General features: G+C 38.3%; 1 non-coding gene across 1 annotated transcript; it reads left to right on the forward strand.

The window, feature by feature from the left end:
- The first annotated feature begins 240 nt into the window (after positions 1-240).
- On the forward strand, positions 241-348 carry LOC112760382 (small nucleolar RNA R71). The gene has a single exon (XR_003180825.1). It is a non-coding gene; the product is annotated as a small nucleolar RNA R71 (small nucleolar RNA).
- Positions 349-22,713: the final 22,365 nt, after the last annotated feature.

A 22,713-nucleotide genomic window follows, 5' to 3' on the forward strand; every position in this document is an offset into this window, starting at 1 on the left:
AGCCAATATGACATTCAGAGTATCAATTTCAAGAACTCCCTTCTTCATAGGCATCCCATTACTCACAGGATTCCTCTCAGAAGTGTACATGAACTGGTTATTAGCAACCATGTCAATGAGTTCTTGAGCTTCTGCAGGCATTTTCTTTAAGTGAATGGATCCACCTGCAGAGGTATCCAATGACATCTTAGCTAATTCAGACAGACCATCATAGAATATGTCCAGGATAGTCCATTCTGAAAGCATGTCAGAAGGACACTTTTTGGTCAGTTCTTTGTATCTCTCCCAAGCTTCATAGAGGGATTCACCTTCTTTCTGTCTGAAGGTCTGAACATCCACTCTAAGCTTACTCAGCTTTTGAGGAGGAAAGAACTTGGCTAAGAAAGCCTTGACCAGTTTATCCCAAGAGTTCAGGCTATCCTTAGGTTGAGAGTCCAACCATATTCTAGCTCTGTCTCTCACAGCAAAAGAGAAAAGCATGAGCCTGTAGACTTCAGGATCTACTCCATTAGTCTTAACAGTATCACATATCTGCAAGAATTCAGTTAAGAACTGAAAAGGATCTTCAGATGGAAGTCCATGAGACTTGCAGTTCTGCTGCATCAGAGAAACTAATTGAGGTTTCAGCTCAAAATTGTTTGCTCCAATGGCAGGAATGGAGATGCTTCTTCCATGTAAATTGGAGTTAGGTGCAGTAAAGTTACCAAGCATCCTCCTTGCATTATTATTATTTTCGGCTGCCATCTCCTCTTCCTGTTCGAAAATTTCTGAAAGGTGCTTGCTGGATTGTTGTAATTTAGCTTCTCTTAGTTTCCTCTTCAGAGTCCTTTCAGGTTCTGGATCTGCTTCAACAAGAATATTCTTGTCCGTGCTCCTGCTTATATGAATGAGAAGGAAACAGAAAAATAATAATAGGGATCCTTTTTACCACAGGTATAGAGGTTCCCTTGTGTGAGTAGAAGAAGAAAAGAATGTAATGTAAAGAAAGAAACACAAGGGTAAGGAGAGCAGAGATGTGGGATGAAGAGAGGTGTTATTAGATGAATAAATAAATAGAAGGAGATGAGAGAGAAGAAGAATTTTCGAAAATTATTTTTGAAAAAGAGTTAGTGATTTTCGAAAATAGTTTTTGAAAAAGGTTAGTAATTTTTCGAAAATTAAAATCAAAAATTAAAATAATTAGTTAATTAAAAAGAAATTTTGAAAAAGAGGGAAGATATTTTCGAAAATTAGAGAGAGGGAGTTAGTTAGGTAGTTTTGAAAAAGATAAGAAACAAACAAAAAGTTAGTTAGTTAGTTGAAACAAATTTGAAAATCAATTTTGAAAAGATAAGAAGATAAGAAGTTAGAAAGGATATTTTAAAATCAAATTTTGAAAAAGATAAGATAAAGAGATATTTTTGAAAAGATATGATTGAAATTAGTTTTGAAAAAGATTTGATTTTTAAAATCACAATTAATGACTTGATTCACAAGAAATCACAAGATATGATTGATGACAAGTCATCTTAGCCTAGTTTCACTAGCCTTTTTCTTTTGTTTTCAATTGAATTATGCACTTTCTTGAGCCATAAGTAAGCTAATTGGGTAGATTTTCATGTTTCCTTTGATTTAATCAACCATGTATGAATTCATGCTATTTCATGAGATTTTATACTATAATTGTCACATATTATGAAAGAATGAATATCTCATGATTTTAAGCATAGCTTTGATGTGTTTGGTTGATTAATGATAGGTGAAGAAAGCTTGGAGAAAGGTTGAAGCAAGAAGGAATAGCTAGGAGTAAAGAGAGGACAATAGAATAAGTGAAATTGAACTAGGAAGCAAAAAGCTGGACCTAAAGTTAGCCTCAAACTTTTGCACAAACTTTTGGGTGAAAAGTTAGCCCCAACGTTAGCCCCTAACTTTTGGGCTAACGTTGGAGCTTGAAAATCACTCCCTGGGCACCAAAAGTTTGCGCCAACGTTAGCCCCTAACTTTTGGGCTAAGTTGGCACATGAAAATCACCCCTGGGCACCAAAAGTTTGCGCCAACGTTAGCCCCTAACTTGGTGGCTAACGTTGGCATAAGAAAAACCTCCCTAGCCACCAAAAGTTTGCGCCAACGTTAGCCTCTAACTTTTGGGCTAACGTTGGCACATGAAAAATACAAGGGGAGGAGAAAAAGTTTGCGCCAACGTTAGCCCCTAACTTTTGGGCTAACGTTGGCGCCATAAGTGCACTAAAGAAGGCCAACGTTGGAGCAAAAGTTAGACCCCTAACTTTTGCACCAACGTGGGTATCGGCAAAATATGGGGGCTGATATGAAAAGTTGGACCAAAAGTTTGCCTCAAACTTTTGCTCCAACTTTTGGTCCAACTTTTGCAAAACTCCAACCCGGTTCATTTGGTTCACTTTGGTTCTTCTCCAAACTCCAAGAGCAATCAACCAAGGCCTCTTTCAACCCAATTCCACCAAGAGCAAAGGCCCAACTCAAGGCTTGAAGATCATTTGAAGAAAGTGTATAAATAGGATAGAATTCAAGTTCTTCAGAGAGCTTTTCCTTTGAATTTTCATAATAGTTTTCGGAGAGCTTTGGATATTGAGTGATCTTTAATTTCTTAGTCTTGGGGAAGGAGAATTCACTTCTCTTCCTCTTAGTTTTATTGCTTTCAATTTCAATTACAATTGTCTTGGATCTTGGGTTGGAGAATTGAAGAAATTCTGTTTCAATCTCATCCTTGGATCTCTCTGCTTTATTTACTGCTTGATTGAATTTAATTTCTGTTAATTGCTCTTCATCTACTTTCCTTGCAATTTACAATTCCCTTGCAATTGTTCTTGTTGGATCTAGGAAGGCATTGAGATCTAGACTCAGTTTTCTAGTCTCTGGGTCCTGAGATCTGAACTTTCAATTTCTAATTCTCTGTTTACTGTTTTCATGTTCATTTACTTTTCTGCTTCAAGATCCGATTTAACCCAAACCCTCTTCTACTTCTCTGCTTGATGCAAATTTACTTTTCCTTGTTTAATTTCTGCAAATCCAAGTCCCAATCCCCTTTACAATTCAAGTCATTTACATTTCTTGCACTTTAAGATTCCGCAATTTACATTTCTTGCATTCTAAGTTTCTGCCGTTTAATTTCTTGTTCTTTAAGATTCAGCAATTTATTTCCTGTTCTCTTTAATTCCATACAATTTAATTTCTGCAAATCACAAAACACTCAACCAAATCTTGATTCGCTTGACTAAATCAACCACTAAACTAAAAATTGCTCAATACTTCAATCCCTGTGGGATCGACCTCACTCCCGTGAGTTATTATTACTTGATGCGACCCGGTGCACTTGCCGGTTAGATTTGTGTGTTTTGGGAGAAATTCATTTTTCCACCAAAATACTCATCAAGTTTTTGGCGCCGTTGCCGGGGATTGATTAGATTGACAATGACTAAGTGAGATGGTGATCTAGATCTAGCATTTTTATTTTCTGTTTCTCTAATTTGTAATTAACCCGCTAACTGTTTGAATTTTTGCTTAAGCTAACTAAAACTTCATTCTAGCAGTAGATTGAAGTGTCACTGGTTTGTGTGTTTCTTATGTTTTGATTGTATGTCAGGTACAAGAAGAACCACACCCACCTTTCATGAACAAGACGAGAGAACTCTCAGGAGGTTAAGAAGAGCTGAAAGAGGGAAAAATATTGTTGGAGAAGAGGAATCAGAAGAAGAATTCCAAGATATGGAGGAGCATTCAACCACTCCACCTGGTGGAGCAGATAACAACAACAACAACCCACCCCAGAGGAGAGTTTTGGCCTCCTATACCTTTGCAAATGCTAGACATTGTGGAAGCAGCATTCTCACCCCTAATGTCAATGCAAACAACTTTTAATTGAAGGCACAACTCATTACATTGGTCCAAAACAACTGCTCGTTTGGGGAGGACCATTGGAGGATCCAAATCAACATTTATCTATCTTCTTAAGGATTTGTGACACTGTCAAGTCCAATGGCGTAAATCCTGAGACCTACAAGCTTCTGCTGTTCCCGTTCTCATTAAGGGACAAGGCCGCACAGTGGCTTGAAACCTTTCCTCAAGGAAGCATCACTAGCTGGGATGATTTGGTGACTAAATTTCTAGCCAAATTTTATCCACCTCAAAGGGTTAACAGGCTGAAAACCGAAGTACAAACATTCACACAATTGGATGCTGAAAATCTGTATGAAGCATGGGAGAGATACAAGGCTCTGCTGAGGAAATGTCCACCAGAAATGTTCACTGAGTGGGACAAGCTACAGAACTTCTATAAAGGACTCACCCTAAAGGCTCAAGAATCACTTGACCACTCAGCTGGAGGCTCCTTACAACTCATGAAAACTGCAGAGGAAGCTCAAAATCTCATTGATATGGTGGCTAACAACCAATATTTCTTTGCTCATCAAAGAAGCCGCCAACCATCACAAAGAAGAGGAGTAATGGAGCTAGAAGGAGTGGATTCAATCTTGGCTCAAAACAAGATAATGCAGCAGCAAATTCAACAACAATTTGAGCAAATGGCCAAGAGGATTGATAGTCTCCAAGTTGCAGCAGTTAACACTAGCCAACCATCAACCACATGGGGACAGAGTGAAGAAACTCAAGAAGAACACCAACAAGAGCAAGTACAGTATATGCACAACCAAGGACCAAATGAAGTGTATGGTGATACATACAATCCATCCTGAAAGAACCACCCAAACCTCAGATGGGGAGATAATCATACCCAAAACCAACAACCATGGCAGAGGAACTCAAATCAAAACAACCCAAGAGGCAACCAAAACCACAACCAGCAGCAGACTAACCAAAACCCCTACAGAAAACCTCAAAACAACTACCCCAACCCCAACCAGTACCAATCCAATAACCAACCCACCAACCAAAATGCCTATCATCTACCACCCACATCTCATAACCCACCTCAAGTATCACCTGAAGCCCAGAGAATCACTAACTTGGAGGCTATGATAGACAAAATGTTGAAACACCAAGAAATGGTAACCAAGAATCAGGAAGCATCCCTGAAGAGCCTAGAGAGACAGATGGGGCAAATCTCCAAGCAGATTTCTCTTGAGAGACCTTCAAGCTCACTTCCAAGTGACACAATCCCAAATCCTAAGGAAGAATGCAAGGGAATACAATTAAGGAGTGGGAGAACATTGACGAGCAACAATGACACTACTAAGAAGCAAGTAGAGAGCAGCAAAAGACCAATGGAAGAGGAACAACCAACACACACAGAGGAAGCCAATGATGATGATGCAATGGCAAGCAAGGAAGCCTCAAAGCAAACTCAAGTAAAGGAGGAACAATCAAAAATTCAAAAAAAAGGGAATGAAGCAGTTGAAGAGCCAACCAAGAATCAAAAGCAACAAGCAGAGAAAACTTTTGTACCTCCACTGCCATATCCGCAGAGGTTCAACAAAGAAACCAAGGACCAACAATTTCATAAGTTCCTGGAGACTTTCAAAAAGCTGGAAATCAACATTCCCTTGGCTGAAGCACTTGAGCAAATGCCTCTGTATGCCAAGTTTTTGAAGGAGCTTATCAACAAGAAAAGAAGTTGGCATGAGAAGGAAACCATACTTCTCACTGAAGAATGCAGGGTTTTGATTCAAAAAGGGTTTCCCCCTAAGCTTGAAGATCCAGGGAGCTTTTTGCTACCTTGCACCATTGGGGAATTAACCATCACTAAAGCAATGTGCGATCTAGGAGCAAGTATCAACTTAATACCATCCTCCTTGGTAAAAAAGCTGCATATAGAGGAAGTTAAACCAGTACAGATATCTCTAGAACTAGTAGATAAGTCAACAGTATACCCCAGGGGTATGATTGAAAACCTTCTGGTCAAGGTGGACAATTTCATATACCCTGTGATGAGTATTTTGGTGGAAAAATGAATTTCTCCCAAAACACACAAATCTAACTGGCAAGTGCACCGGGTCGCATCAAGTAATAATAACTCACGGGAGTGAGGTCGATCCCACAGGGATTGAAGGATTGAGCAATTTTAGCTTAGTGGTTAATTTAGTCAAGCGAATCAAGATTTGATTGAGTGTTTTGTGATTTGCAGAAATTAAATTGCATGGAAAGTAAAGGGAATGGGTAAATTGCATGAAATTAAAGAGAGCAAGAAATTAAAGTGCTAAATCTTAAAGAACAAGAAATTGAATGGCAGAAACTTAGAATGCAAGAAATGTAAATTGCGGAATCTTAAAGTGCAAGAAATGTAAATGACTTGAATTGTAAAGGGGATTGGGACTTGGATTTGCAGAAATTAAACAAGGAAAAGTAAATTTGCATCAAGCAGAGAAGTAGAAGAAGGTTTGGGTTAAATCGGATCTTGAAGCAGAAAAGTAAATGAACATGAAAACAGTAAACAGAGAATTAGAAATTGAAAGTTCAGATCTCAGGACCCAGAGACTAGAAAACCGAGTCTAGATCTCAATGCCTTCCTAGATCCAACAAGAACAATTGCAAGGGAATTGTAAATTGCAAGGAAAGTATATGAAGAGCAATTAACAGAAATTAAATTCAATCAAGCAGTAAATAAAGCAGAGAGATCCAAGGATGAGATTGAAACAGAATTTCTTCAATTCTCCAACCCAAGATCCAAGACAATTGTAATTGAAATTGAAAGCAATAAAACTAAGAGGAAGAGAAGTGAATTCTCTTTCCCCAAGACTAAGAAATTAAAGATCACTCAATATCCAAAGCTCTCCGAAAACTATTATGAAAATTCAAAGGAAAAGCTCTCTGAAGAACTTGAATTCTATCCTATTTATACACTTTCTTCAAATGATCTTCAAGCCTTGAGTTGGGCCTTTGCTCTTGGTGGAATTGGGTTGAAAGAGGCCTTGGTTGATTGCTCTTGAAGTTTGGAGAAGAACCAAAGTGAACCAATTGAACCGGGTTGGAGTTTTACAAAAGTTGGACCAAAAGTTGGAGCAAAAGTTAGGGTCTAACTTTTGGTCCAACTTTTCATATCAGCCCCTATATCTTGCTGATACTCACGTTGGTGCAAAAGTTAGGGGTCTAACTTTTGCACCAACGTTGGCCTTCCTTGGTGCACTTGTGGCGCCAACGTTAGCCCAAAAGTTAGGGGCTAACGTTGGCGCAAACCTTTGCTCCTCCCCTTGTAGTTTTCATGTGCCAACGTTAGCCTCAAAGTTAGGGGCTAACGTTGGCGCAAACTTTTGGTGCCCAGGGGTGATTTTCATGTGCCAACGTTAGCCTCAAAGTTAGGGGCTAACGTTGGCGCAAACTTTTGGTACCCAGGGAGTGATTTTCAAGTTCCAACGTTAGCCCAAAAGTTAGGGGCTAACGTTGGGGCTAACTTTTCACCCAAAAGTTTGTGCAAAAGTTTGAGGCTAACTTTAGGTCCAACTTTTTGCTTCCTGGTTCAATTTCACTTATTCCATTGTCTTCTCTTTACTCCTAGCTATTCCTTCTTGCTTCAACCTTTCTCCAAGCTTTCTTCACCTATCATTAATCAACCAAACACATCAAAGCTATGCTTAAAATCATGAGATATTCATTCTTTCATAATATATGACAATTATAGTATAAAACCTCATGAAATAGCATGAATTCATACATGGTTGATTAAATCAAAGGAAACATGAAAATCTACCTAATTGGCTTGCTTGTAGCTCAAGAAAGTGCATAATTCTAATGAAAACAAAAGAAAAAGACTAGTTAAAATAGGCTAAGATGACTTGTCATCACAACACCAAACTTAAAGCTTGCTTGTCCTCAAGCAAGAAATAAATTTATGCTCCAAGGTTCTTTCAATTAAGATGGATTGAAGAATAACTTGTAAAGTCCAGTGAGTGAAGTGATCAGGTACAGTGGGGTGAACTCTAAATCATGTACTCTTGCAAGGGCTTCAGTGCTCACTATTCCTCACATATTGGGAGTCTTAGGTCTTAGGATTTTCATCCAAATGGTATCATGGATATCTCTTTATATGTAGTCTCCTTGAAGCAGCTTATAGTTTCTGTGCTTTGGCCTCGACTCTAAGTGTCATGTCTCAAAGCGGCTCTTTAGATAAGCTTTCAATCAATACTCCTAAACCAGTTGGTTTTAAGGTATTAGGTGTTGAAGCACCCCTAAGGATTTACTTGCTCAAGCCTCTTTCCTTGACACAGCTCAACCACAAGCATTTACTAGGCTAACAACTCTTTGAGTTTTGTTTCTTCTTTCTTTTTCTGCCTAGTAATTGATGCTCAGAGCCTTGGGCCATGTTCTTTTTGCTTTTGTATTTTCTTTATTTTCTTTTGTTTTGTTTGCTGCTTCTTGGATCAATAGATTTTTGAGAATCTCCACAATACTTCTTTGAACTTCATGTCCTGCCTTTGAGCTCCCATGCAAGTTTTCACAAGCATGCAACCTCAATACAAAATCATACAACTAGAACCACCACTTCTCCTAATCTTTTGCTTGCCTCAAAATTGTTTGATTCCTCAATCCTTCTTTTCAAAGAACTTTCATGTGATGCATTTCTTGAAAATTGAGTGCAAACAAGTTTTGAAGATAAGAATGTTGTGAATGATCACGCATCTTGCTTTTTGAATCACAGAAAGATTATGCTATGCAGGCAGGCAGGGGTAAAAAAAAAACTATACTATGCAGACAAGCAGGGCAGATAAGGATACAATCCAACCTTCAATTACAGCAATATTTGATGTAAAATAATCACTTAACAATACAACCTGTTGAAGTTTACTTGCTTTCCTTCTTCTCATCATCATCATTGCTGGCCCTCATGTTCATCTTTCACCTCTTTGATTGATGATGCTAAACATCTCCAGAAGCTTGTATGATACTCTGCAGTGATATTGAAAGTTGCTTGTTCCCCAAGCACTTGGAAACAATGGTTAATTTTCATGATTTATTTGCGGGCTTTTTGAACTTACTTTGGTGTGAGAACACCAAACTTAGTACCTTGCCAATGGGTTTCATGCATCAAATTAACCATGTGTAATAACTTTTTTCTTTTCTTCTTCTTTTTCAAAAGCAATAAAACTGAAAACTAGGAAACAGCAGAATAGTTAACTAGTTCATCCAACATGCTTGAAGCCAGCATTATGCAGAGAGTGAGAATGTGTTTTATACTGGGATTTTGGTGAAACACCAAACTTAGAATCCTGCATTCTCCTTTAGATTGTTTTGGCGTGCAACACCAAACTTAGCTTCTTGCATTATAGATAAAACTACTTAACCTTTTTATTGAAATAGATATGAAAAGATAGTTACCTCCGGTTGGGTTGCCTCCCAACAAGCGCTCTTTTATTGTCACTAGCTTGACATCCTTCACTCTGTGCTCATGGAAGTTGAGGCTTCTGTTGCCTTAGGTTTCCTCCTCTTGCTATGGGCTTCCTTCCCTCTGTTTCTCTTTCCATAGCCCTCTTACTTTCCTCCATGACTCCCTTCTCTTTCAACACAGCATCCTTTTCATGGCTCTTTGGGTTCAGAGTCCCCTCCTTCTCACCCAATTCAACAAGATTTTGAACCAGTTGTTCCATCTGCCTTTCAAGTCTTCTGAGTGAAGCCTCCTGGTTCTTGCTTATCATCTCTTGATGTTTCTTTATTTTTTCCCGCTCTATTGCCATTATTTCTTGAATTTTTATGGACCTCTCCATCAGCATTTCTAGAATATAGATTCTTTGAAAGGTTGGAAGTGGTTGTGGCTGTGTCAATTGTGGTGGTTGATGAAGGTCATTTTGAGCGAATGGTGAGGTAGGACGGGGTTGGAAGTGTGTGTGATTGTTGTTGTGGGGTGTGTTTTAAGTTGGTTTTTGAAGCTGGGATTGTTGCAGTTGAAGTCCCTTGGTCTTTGGTTTTGGTTCTCAACCCCCTCCCATTAGAATGAGTTCTCCAAGGTGGATTGTACACATCATTCTGAGGCCTGTGTTGGAGCATGCTAGAGTGATTGCTTGGAGATTGTAGTTGCTCATAACTCTGTTGCTCATGGTTAATGGCCCCAAAACTGTGTTCAGCTTGATTACACCCATATGAGCTTTGAGTCAGGTTGTATGTATGTACTACAGCATGTCTCAACTCAGTGATTTTTCTAGCCATCATGTCCAGTTGTTGTAGAGTCTGCTGATGTATCTGCTTGTTTTGGCTTATTACTGCACGAGCACCTTCAATTTCTTTCTCTTGTGTGAATGGATGCACTTCTGCCTCTGGCTTAACAATTCTCTGTGATGGGTTCAATTTGACTAGGAGTCCATTCATCAGTTCTTCCCATCCGATAATGCTTCCTTGTGGAAAAGCTTCAAACCATTGGGCAACATCATCATTCATGGCTATGGATAGTTGCTTCGAACTATGGGTTACATTATCATCCAAGGTGGGGATATTACTCTCATGATTTCTAGAATTTGTTGAGTTCCCCTCCATGATCTGCACAGTCACAAAAATTCAAGTGATGATTGAATATTTTCAAGCTCAGAATGTGATTCAGAAGGTTAGCTGGCACAAAGTATCAAACAGTTGATGGACTTGGGAGATTAGTGGCAGAAATTGCTTTTCTTGTGTAAGCAAGAGCATTGCATAGAGCCAGAAATTTCCCAGAAAACTTCACTTTGTTGCTAAAGCGAAGTTTCAGTCATCTCAGACAAAAATTCAAACAGTTAGTGGGTTAGTCAAAATTAGAGAAAAATAAAGAAAAAGTGCTTGATCTAGATCACCACCTCACTTAATCATTGTCAATCTAATCAATCCCCGGCAACGACGCCAAAAACTTGATGAGTATTTTGGTGGAAAAATGAATTTCTCCCAAAATACACAAATCTAACCGGCAAGTGCACCGGGTCGCATCAAGTAATAATAACTCACGGGAGTGAGGTCGATCCCATAGGGATTGAAGGATTGAGCAATTTTAGCTTAGTGGTTAATTTAGTCAAGCGAATCAAGATTTGATTGAGTGTTTTGTGATTTTCAGAAATTAAATTGCATGGAAAGTAAAGGGAATGGGTAAATTGCATGAAATTAAAGAGAGCAAGAAATTAAAGTGCTAAATCTTAAAGAACAAGAAATTGAATGGCAGAAACTTAGAATGCAAGAAATGTAAATTGCGGAATCTTAAAGTGCAAGAAATGTAAATGACTTGAATTGTAAAGGAGATTGGGACTTGGATTTGCAGAAATTAAACAAGGAAAAGTAAATTTGCATCAAGCAGAGAAGTAGAAGAAGGTTTGGGTTAAATCGGATCTTGAAGCAGAAAAGTAAATGAACATGAAAACAGTAAACAGAGAATTAGAAATTGAAAGTTCAGATCTCAGGACCCAGAGACTAGAAAACCGAGTCTAGATCTCAATGCCTTCCTAGATCCAACAAGAACAATTGCAAGGGAATTGTAAATTGCAAGGAAAGTATATGAAGAGCAATTAACAGAAATTAAATTCAATCAAGCAGTAAATAAAGCAGAGAGATCCAAGGATGAGATTGAAACAGAATTTCTTCAATTCTCCAACCCAAGATCCAAGACAATTGTAATTGAAATTGAAAGCAATAAAACTAAGAGGAAGAGAAGTGAATTCTCTTTCCCCAAGACTAAGAAATTAAAGATCACTCAATATCCAAAGCTCTCCGAAAACTATTATGAAAATTCAAAGGAAAAGCTCTCTGAAGAACTTGAATTCTATCCTATTTATACACTTTCTTCAAATGATCTTCAAGCCTTGAGTTGGGCCTTTGCTCTTGGTGGAATTGGGTTGAAAGAGGCCTTGGTTGATTGCTCTTGAAGTTTGGAGAAGAACCAAAGTGAACCAATTGAACCGGGTTGGAGTTTTGCAAAAGTTGGACCAAAAGTTGGAGCAAAAGTTAGGGTCTAACTTTTGGTCCAACTTTTCATATCAGCCCCCATATCTTGCTGATACTCACGTTGGTGCAAAAGTTAGGGGTCTAACTTTTGCACCAACGTTGGCCTTCCTTGGTGCACTTGTGGCGCCAACGTTAGCCCAAAAGTTAGGGGCTAACGTTGGCGCAAACTTTTGCTCCTCCCCTTGTAGTTTTCATGTGCCAACGTTAGCCTCAAAGTTAGGGGCTAATGTTGGCGCAAACTTTTGGTGCCCAGGGAGTGTTTTTCTCATGCCAACGTTAGCCTCAAAGTTAGGGGCTAACGTTGGCGCAAACTTTTGGTGCCCAGGGGTGATTTTCATGTGCCAACGTTAGCCTCAAAGTTAGGGGCTAACGTTGGCGCAAACTTTTGGTACCCAAGGAGTGATTTTCAAGTTCCAACGTTAGCCCAAAAGTTAGGGGCTAACGTTGGGGCTAACTTTTCACCCAAAAGTTTGTGCAAAATTTTGAGGCTAACTTTAGGTCCATCTTTTTGCTTCCTGGTTCAATTTCACTTATTCCATTGTCTTCTCTTTACTCCTAGCTATTCCTTCTTGCTTCAACCTTTCTCCAAGCTTTCTTCACCTATCATTAATCAACCAAACACATCAAAGCTATGCTTAAAATCATGAGATATTCATTCTTTCATAATATATGACAATTATAGTATAAAACCTCATGAAATAGCATGAATTCATACATGGTTGATTAAATCAAAGGAAACATGAAAATCTACCTAATTGGCTTGCTTGTAGCTCAAGAAAGTGCATAATTCTAATGAAAACAAAAGAAAAAGACTAGTTAAAATAGGCTAAGATGACTTGTCATCACCCTGCAGATTTTGTGGTTCTAGATTCAGAAGGGGATGATGGTGACTCTATTATTCTGGGAAGGCCATTCTTGGCCACTGCTAGAGCTATCATAGACATAGAGGAAGGAGAATTAACTCTCAGAATGCATGACAAGAGCGTCACTCTGAAGGTGTTACCAGAAGCACAGTTTGGTAATAAGAAGAAAGACTGTATGAAAATTGACAAGGGAGAATCACAGTTGAAGGAAGAAGCTGACAAAGAGAGTCACAGCAACATCCCAAGGCTAAGGATTGTGCAGACTGATGAAGAGGCCCAAGAGGATATTGGAGTACTAGCCACTGAGAAGAGAGGTCCCCAAGGGAAGCCTACGGCCAGAAAAGAAAGATCAACAAAAGGAAAGATGAAACGGAGAAACAAAACAAAAAGGGGTTGGAAGAACAGGAAGATCCCAACAGAGGGGCTTTCCAAAGGTGACAAAGTGCAACTGATATATCAACAGCTGGGGGCAAACCAACAAACTGAGGACTACTACACTGTCAGCAACATACTCTCATTAGAGCATGCTGAAATTGAACACCAGGGAACAAAGAAGAGGATCACAGTCAGGGGAGACAAATTGAGGCTCTACAAGCACCAACCACCATAAAAGAAAGCCTCAATGTCAAGCTAATGACAATAAAAGAGCGCTCCATGGGAGGCAACCCATGATTTAAGATTCATGTAATTTTAAATTCAATAAGTTATGATCATTTGAGCATGAATTCTTTTCTCTTTTCATGAACATGTCCATTGACTGCATGCACTGTTTTGAAACATATGCTGAGAATTCTAAGTTTGGTGTGCCTTCAAGCACACTAAACCAACGTTATAAATAATTCCGTTTTGCAAGCTTAAAAGCATATGGCCAAACACTAAAGTTTGGTGTCCACATAGCTTCATGAAAATTTGAAATTCATGCATCAATAATTATACAATTGTTGTTTTCCAAAATCTTATAAATGGAAAAATTCTTATTCGGTAATGAAGGCATCAATTGTGATGTACCCTTTGACAAGAAACAAGTTTGGTGTTCATCAAAACTTGATGAACCGATTTAGGGACACAATTGACCCTTCATGAAAAAAAAAGAGAGAAAAAGAAAATTAGGATGAAAGCAATTCTTATAAACATTTAACTAAGAGTGACATTGGGATTTCACTAATTGGAGGAAGAGACACAATTTCTTCATGCATGACCAAACATTAAGTTTGGTGTCCTCCAAAGATGAGTCACAGTTCATTTGGATATAAGAATTGATGATTCATATAACAGGAATACTCTTGCCATAGTTGGACAAAACTAATGTATGTTGTGATGACTAGGTGGTCAAAGAATCTTCAATGAAAGAGACAAGACAAAGGAAAGCATAGCATGAGGACAAAATCTCATCACATGCTTCGAAAAAGAAATCTGCCACTCCTTGAGAATGATCACGGCAAAGGCAAGTGAAGAAGCAAGCTTTGTCTTCATTCATCCTTACATGCACACCTTTGATCCCCATAGTGTCTCGTTGCATCTTAGCCTTTCATTGCTCAAACGTACCACCTCAAGCCATGCACATGACCAAATCACTCCAACCTTGGAAACTTCATTCCCTTCATCACTCCTCAACATAACAAGCTCTGTTCAACATTTCTCTTGCTTTAAAATCCAACCATTTAAACTTCCCTTCATCATTTCTGGTCATAACAAGTTCGGTCTTAATTTCTTCTTGCTCCAAACACACATCAAATTCTCCAACATTCTTCACACTCTCTCTAACCTCACAAAACTCAACCAACCAAGTGATCATGGCCTCTTCCTCAAGAACCAAACGAAGAAAAGGGAAAGACCCCATGGTGGAGGAAGACACACATGGATATGACCAATGGAGATTCAAGTCTCGGTACCATCAAATGCAAATTGAATGGATGAACGAGAAAAGGATCTATCCTAAAATTCCACTCTTGTTGCCGGATGATGGATGCCAAGAAATGAAGGACAAAATTCGAAAGAGGAGGTGGGAGGAACTTGCATCACCAGCCACCCGAATCAATGCCAATATCATAAGAGAGTTCTATGCAAATGTCTCAAGGCTTGACATGCGTGAGCCCCCAACATACAAGAGCTATGTGCGGGGGGTGGAAGTAGACTTTAGCTCGGATACAATCAAGAAAGTCTTGGGACTAAAGTCAGTCCGCTTTAGTGAACCGGGATACAAACAAAGATTAAATGAAGATCAGGATTATGATGAGATTGTGAGAGATATTTGTATGGAGAACTCAGAGTGGGAAGGAGATGACAAGAACAAATATAAGTATCTGAAGAGATGTAACCTCACCCCAGAAGCAAAAGGATGGTATGAGCTGATGAAAAGATCAATTCTGGGCACAGTGAACACCTCAGAAGTTAACAGGGAGAGAGCCGTGATGTTGCATTGCATCATTGTGGGAGGAGAAATAAGAGTCCATGAAATCCTTGCAAAAGACATCCAAAGGCTTGCTGAGAAGAATTCGGCCGGGTCTTGGTTATACTACCCAAGTACCATTTGGAGGTTGTGTGCAAAGGCTAAAGTGCCAATGGAAGAAGATAATCCAATGTGGTTAAGCCAAGGCATGCCCATAACCATTGAACGAATGACAATGGCTCTTGAAGTACATCAAGGCCGAAGGCCACATGGAAGAAGGCAAAGAGAAGAACCAATGGAAGAAGATGAGCCACACATAGAAGAAGAGCCACAAGAGGAGGAGGAACAGCCACACTTTTTCCCACATGGCAATATGGATATGACTCAAATGCAAGAAGCAATAGGAAGATTGTCACAATAGTACATGAGAATTCAAGAAAGGCAAGAGGAATACCATTCACTATACATGAAAAACCAATAAGCACAAGAAGAAAGGGAGCTAAGAATGATGAACAAACAAAGTGAATTCGAGTCAGATTCCTTGTGATGCAAGAAGAACATGCTTTTCAATCTCATGAATCTTTTGGAAAGTTGGAACAAATGCAAGTTGAAAATTTGAGGGCTCTCAAAGAGTTCACAACACTCCAAGATGCAAGGTATGAAGTACAAGCCGATTACAACATCAATAGCCAAATCAAACTAAACTATATTGGAGAACATTTGCACAACATGGATCCGGCTTTCCCAACTTTTGATGAATTCTTCAAAAAGAGAAGTGAGGTAGAGGTAAGCAATGCTATGAGACTTGAAGATAGAGTAGAGGAGGCTATGAATAAGGCTGGATTCTGGCGAGGCCAACAGACAACAAACACGGATGGTGGAAACACTAGCAACCAAGTGTATGAAAGGAGAAAGAAAAAGCATGACAAATGAAAGGTGGACTTGCTCCTTGTTCATCACTACAAAAAAAAAAAAAACATGCATTCTATCTGTTTTAAGTTGTCTTTGCATCTTTAAGTAGTTCTTTTAATCAATAGTCTTTGCATTATGTTTGTTTCAAAATAAGTAAGCTAGTCTATGTGTGTGCTTGTGTGTTTACTTTCACTTAGCAAAAAGCATGTTTTGTCCCCTGCATCTTTAAGTTCAATAAAAGAAATGTTTGAAGGTGAAGTAAGATGGTCTCTGTTAGATAGAAGTAGAATAAAAGTAAGTGGTGGTATGTGTGTGATTGTATAATAGCTCACTTTTAGTGAATAAAGAGCCAGGATATCTCCTAAGTATAGAGTGGCCTACTGTCTATGAATCTCAATCAAATAAAAATCCTTGGTTGGAAAGAAAAACAAAAAGAAAAAAAAAAGAAGTGGCAGAACAAAAGAAAAACAAAAAGAAACAAAGCTGGACACCAATAGCTTGAACCTTAGAATATATGCCTGTGGTGTCTTTGTATTAGGATCTGCTTGGATTATTAAGCTCTTTGGAGTGCATCAACACTCGGTGACTTGGGTTAACTAACTCGGGATCATCAGCTGAAAGTCCACTATCAAGAGCAACCTAACTACAAGGCATTTAGCAGCCCAAAGAGGTGCTGGACATGAATGTTCTAAGAAGGAATGTGAGCCAAGTGTCTATAGTGAATAATGTGTCAAGTATAAAGAAAAGGAAATGAACTTGCTACACATGACACTCAATTAAAGCTTATGAACAAAGTAATAACCAAGGATAAAGGAATAATGAGAGGTCATATCAGTATGTTACTTGAAGCTTGAAGGAGACTTTCTAGGCCTAGGAGTCAATAAGAAGTGAGTATTTACATATCCACACAAAATCCCATGAACTATCAATAATACTCTGCTAGCATGAACATCCTCTTCCATTTCATCCTTTCTTCTCAATAAACTTTTTTTCTTGCTTGGGGACAAGCAAGCTTTAAGTTTGGTGTTGTGATGACAAGTCATCTTAGCCTAGTTTCACTAGCCATTTTCTTTTGTTTTCAATTGAATTATGCACTTTCTTGAGCCATAAGCAAGCTAATTGGGTAGATTTTCATGTTTCCTTTGATTTAATCAACCATGTATGAATTCATGCTATTTCATGAGATTTTATACTATAATTGTCACATATTATGAAAGAATGAATATCTCATGATTTTAAGCATAGCTTTGATGTGTTTGGTTGATTAATGATAGGTGAAGAAAGCTTGGAGAAAGGTTGAAGCAAGAAGGAATAGTTAGGAGTAAAGAGAGGACAATAGAATAAGTGAAATTGAACCAGGAAGCAAAAAGCTGGACCTAAAGTTAGCCTCAAACTTTTGCACAAACTTTTGGGTGAAAAGTTAGCCCCAACATTAGCCCCTAACTTTTGGGCTAACGTTGGAGCTTGAAAATCACTCCCTGGGTACCAAAAGTTTGCGCCAACGTTAGCCCCTAACTTTTGGGCTAACGTTGGCACATGAAAATCACCCCTGGGCACCAAAAGTTTGCGCCAACGTTAGCCCCTAACTTGGTGGCTAACGTTGGCATAAGAAAAACCTCCCTGGCCACCAAAAGTTTGCGCCAACGTTAGCCTCTAACTTTTGGACTAACGTTGGCACATTAAAAATACAAGGGGAGGAGCAAAAGTTTGCGCCAACGTTAGCCCCTAACTTTTGGGCTAACGTTGGCACCATAAGTGCACTAAAGAAGGCCAACGTTGGAGCAAAAGTTAGACCCCTAACTTTTGCACCAACGTGGGTATTAGCAAAATATGGGGGCTGATATGAAAAGTTGGACCAAAAGTTTGCCTCAAACTTTTGCTCCAACTTTTGGTCCAACTTTTGCAAAACTCCAACCCGGTTCATTTGGTTCACTTTGGTTCTTCTCCAAACTCCAAGAGCAATCAACCAAGGCCTCTTTCAACCCAATTCCACCAAGAGCAAAGGCCTAACTCAAGGCTTGAAGATCATTTGAAGAAAGTGTATAAATAGGATAGAATTCAAGTTCTTCGAGGAGCTTTTCCCTTTGAATTTTCATAATAGTTTTCGGAGAGCTTTGGATATTGAGTGATCTTTAATTTCTTAGTCTTGGGGAAGGAGAATTCACTTCTCTTCCTCTTAGTTTTATTGCTTTCAATTTCAATTACAATTGTCTTGGATCTTGGGTTGGAGAATTGAAGAAATTCTGTTTCAATCTCATCCTTGGATCTCTCTGCTTTATTTACTGCTTGATTGAATTTAATTTCTGTTAATTGCTCTTCATCTACTTTCCTTGCAATTTACAATTCCCTTGCAATTGTTCTTGTTGGATCTAGGAAGGCATTGAGATCTAGACTCGGTTTTCTAGTCTCTGGGTCCTGAGATCTGAACTTTCAATTTCTAATTCTCTGTTTACTGTTTTCATGTTCATTTACTTTTCTGCTTCAAGATCCGATTTAACCCAAACCCTCTTCTACTTCTCTGCTTGATGCAAATTTACTTTTCCTTGTTTAATTTCTGCAAATCCAAGTCCCAATCCCCTTTACAATTCAAGTCATTTACATTTCTTACACTTTAAGATTTCGCAATTTACATTTCTTGCATTCTAAGTTTCTGCCGTTTAATTTCTTGTTCTTTAAGATTCAGCAATTTATTTCCTGTTCTCTTTAATTCCATACAATTTAATTTCTGCAAATCACAAAACACTCAACCAAATCTTGATTCGCTTGACTAAATCAACCACTAAACTAAAAATTGCTCAATCCTTCAATCCCTGTGGGATCGACCTCACTCCCGTGAGTTATTATTACTTGATGCGACCTGGTGCACTTGCCGGTTAGATTTGTGTGTTTTGGGAGAAATTCATTTTTCCACCAAAATACTCATCAATGATTCTAGAACTCAAAGTTTGAATCGTTCTTAACAAGCAAGTAACAAACTTGAAATTTTTGAATCAAAACATTAATTGATGATGTTATTTTCGAAAATTAGGAGATAAAGATAAGAAAAAGATTTTTGAAAAATATTTTTAAAATTTTCAAAAATAAATAAGAAAAATGAAAAAGATTTGATTATGGAAAAAGATTTTGAAAAAGATAAGATTTTTAAATTGAAAATTTGATTTGACTCATAAAAACAACTAGATTTTAAAATGTTTTGAAAAAGTCAACTCAAATTTTCGAAATTTATGAGTGAAAAAGGGAAAGATATTTTTTTGATTTTAGAATTTTTAATGATGAGAGGGAAAAACATGAAAAAGACTCAATGCATGAAAATTTTGGATCAAAACAATGAATGCATGCAAGAATGCTATGAATGTCAAGATGAACACCAAGAACACTTTGAATGTCAAGATGAACATCAAGAACTTATTTTTGAAAAATTTTTAATGCAAAGAAAACATGCAAGACACCAAACTTAAAAATTTTTCATGTATAGACACTATGAATGCAAGAATGCATATGAAAAACAAGAAAAGACACAACATGAAAACATCAAGATCAAACAAGAAGACTTACCAAGAACAACTTGAAGATCATGAAGAACACTATGAATGCATGAATTTTTCGAAAAATGCAAGATGAATATGCAATTGACACCAAACATTCAACTTGACTCAAGACTCAAACAAGAAACATGAAATATTTTTTATTTTTATGATTTTTTTAATTTTTTGGATTTTTGTATATTTTTTCGAAAAAACATATAGGAAAAAGAAAATAAGGATTTCAAAATTTTTTAATATGAATTCCAGGAATCTTGTATTCTTAGTCTAAAGCTCCAACCGAGGGTTAGGCATGGCTTAATAGCCAGCCAAGCTTTAGTATGTAACTCAGACATGCCACGGCGGACATTCCAATTAACTTGCCTCTATGCTGATGGTTGGAAGCCCCTATCCAAAAGCATTAGACATGGCTTTACAGCCAGCCAGGCTTCAACATGCTTCATGAAACTCTAGAATTCATTCTTAAAAATTCTGAAGAAAAATATATTTTTGAAAAGATTTATTTTTTTTTCGAAAACAAATGAGAAATTTTTGAAAGGTTTTTGAAAAATTTTTGAAAATAAAACAAAAAGAAAATTACCTAATCTGAGCAACAAGATGAACCGTCAGTTGTTCAAACTCGAACAATCCCCAGCAACGGCACCAAAAAATTGGTGCACGAAATTGTGATCTCAGGGAACGGCGCTAGAAACTCTGTACGCACGTCTTAATAAATCATTTTTCATTCACAACTTCGATACAACTAACCAGCAAGTGCACTGGGTCGTCCAAGTAATAAACCTTACGTGAGTAAGGGTCGATCCCACGGAGATTGTTGGTATGAAGCAAGCTATGATCACCTTGTAAATCTCAGTCAGGCGGATATAAAATAGTTATGGAGTTTTCGAACATAAATAATAAATAGATAGAAAATAAGGATAGAAACACTTATGTATATCATTGGTGAGAATTTCAGATAAGTGTATAGAGATGCTTTCGTTCCTCTGAACCTCTGCTTTCCTGCTGTCTTCATCCAATCAGTCTTACTCCTTTCCATGGCTGGCTTTATGTAAGGACATCACCGTTGTCAATGGCTACTTTTAATCCTCTCTGGAAAATGGTCCAATGCGCTGTCACTGCATGGCTAATCGTTTGGAGGCATCACCCTTGTCAATGGCTGCATCCTATCCTCTTGTGAAAATGGTCCAAATGCTCTGTCACAGCACGGCTAATCATCTGAGGTTCTCGATCATACTGGAATAGGATTCACCCTTCTTTTGCGTCTGTCACTACGCCCAGCACTCGCGAGTTTGAAGTTCGTCACAGTCATTCAATCCCAGAGTCCTACTCGGAATACCACAGACAAGGTTTAGACTTTCCGGACTCTCATGAATGCCACCATCAATCTAGCTTATACCACGAAGATTCTGATTAAGAGATCCAAGAGATACTCATTCAATCTAAAGTAGAACGGAAGTGGTTGTCAGGCACGCGTTCATAGGGAATGACGATGATTGTCACGTTCATCACATTCAGATTGAAGTGCGAATGAATATCTTAGAAGCAGAATAAGTTGAATTGAATAGAAAAACAGTAGTACTTTGCATTAATCTTTGAGGAACAGCAGAGCTCCACACCTTAATCTATGGAGTGCAGAAACTCTACCGTATGAAAATACATAAGTGATAATGGTTCGGGCATGGCCGAATGGCCAGCCCCCATGAAAGTCTAAGATAGCATAAAACTGATCAAAGATGTCTAATACAATAGTAAAAAGTCCTATTTATACTAAACTAGTTACTAGGGTTTACAGAAGTAAGTAATTGATGCATAAATCCACTTCCGGGGCCCACTTGGTGTGTGCTTGGGCTGAGTTTGAATGTTACACGTGTAGAGGTCAATCTTGGAGTTGAACGCCAGTTTGTAACGTATTTCTGGCGTTCAACTCTGGCTTGTGACGTGTTTCTGGCGTTTAACTCCAGACAGCAGCGTAGAACTGGTGTTCAACGCCCTTTTACATCGTCTAAACTCGGCCAACGTATAGACTATTATATATTGCTGGAAAGCCCTAGATGTCTACTTTTCAACGCAATTGGAAGCGTGCCATTTTGAGTTCTGTAGCTCCAGCAAATGCACTTTGAGTGCAGGGAGGTCAGAATCCAACAGCATCAGCAGTCCTTCTTCAACCTCTGAATTTGATTTTTGCTCAAGTCCCTCAATTTCAGCCAGAAAATACCTGAAATCACAGAAAAATACACAAACTCATAGTAAAGTCCAGAAATATGAATTTAACATAAAAACTAATGAAAACATCCCTAAAAGTAACTAGATTCTACTAAAAACATACTAAAAACAATGCCAAAAAGCGTATAAATTATCCGCTCATCAATAACCAATAACAAGCACACATTGCAATTCCCCGGAAACGGTGCCAAAAACTTGAAAAAGCATTACCGTCGGCTTAGAATTTCTTCTCAGCTAGAGGAAATAACTTCGTTGCAAGTATAGTTTCAAACCGACAAATAACGCTCAATTAAAGTTTAATTTTGGTTGTCACAAGTCCAACCCAATAAAAATAACCGAGAGTATTAGTCTCGGGTCGTTCTCCCTAGGAATCACAATCGAGTACTCAATTCTTGGTTATGAGTCTAATGGGGGTTGGTTTGATAAAACAAGAATTTAAATGACAATAAAGTAAAGAAGACAATTAAGGATAACAATTACTAAAAAGAGGCAATGGTAGCACGAATCCCACACTTTCGTACAACTGTACCAGCAAGTGCACTAGGTCATCCAAGTAATACCTGAGCGAGTCAGGGTCGATCCAAAGAGGATTGTGGTATGAAGCAAGTTATGATTACCTTACAGATCTTAGTCAGGCGGATCAGAAGTTGTTGGTTTGAATTTGGTTAAACCATAAAAGGAATAAACCAAAAGGGGTAGAAAATACTTTGTGAATAAAATTATACTCAGGGATAGGAATAGAGTTGAAGATTGGAGTTGCTTTGTCTTTCTGAATTAAATCTGGTAGTACTGTTTTCTTTGCTTGTGAGTGATTTCTTCAATGGCAGGTTGTATGTGATTGACACTGGTTTGAGTAGCTACCAATATTCCTCCAGATCTGAACCCCAAGTTTAGTGCGGATCCATTCTGATTGAGGCTGAAGCTTGTACTG

This window comes from Arachis hypogaea, chromosome 16 (genome assembly GCF_003086295.3).
Source record: "Arachis hypogaea cultivar Tifrunner chromosome 16, arahy.Tifrunner.gnm2.J5K5, whole genome shotgun sequence".
NCBI classification, from domain to species: Eukaryota; Viridiplantae; Streptophyta; class Magnoliopsida; order Fabales; family Fabaceae; genus Arachis; species Arachis hypogaea.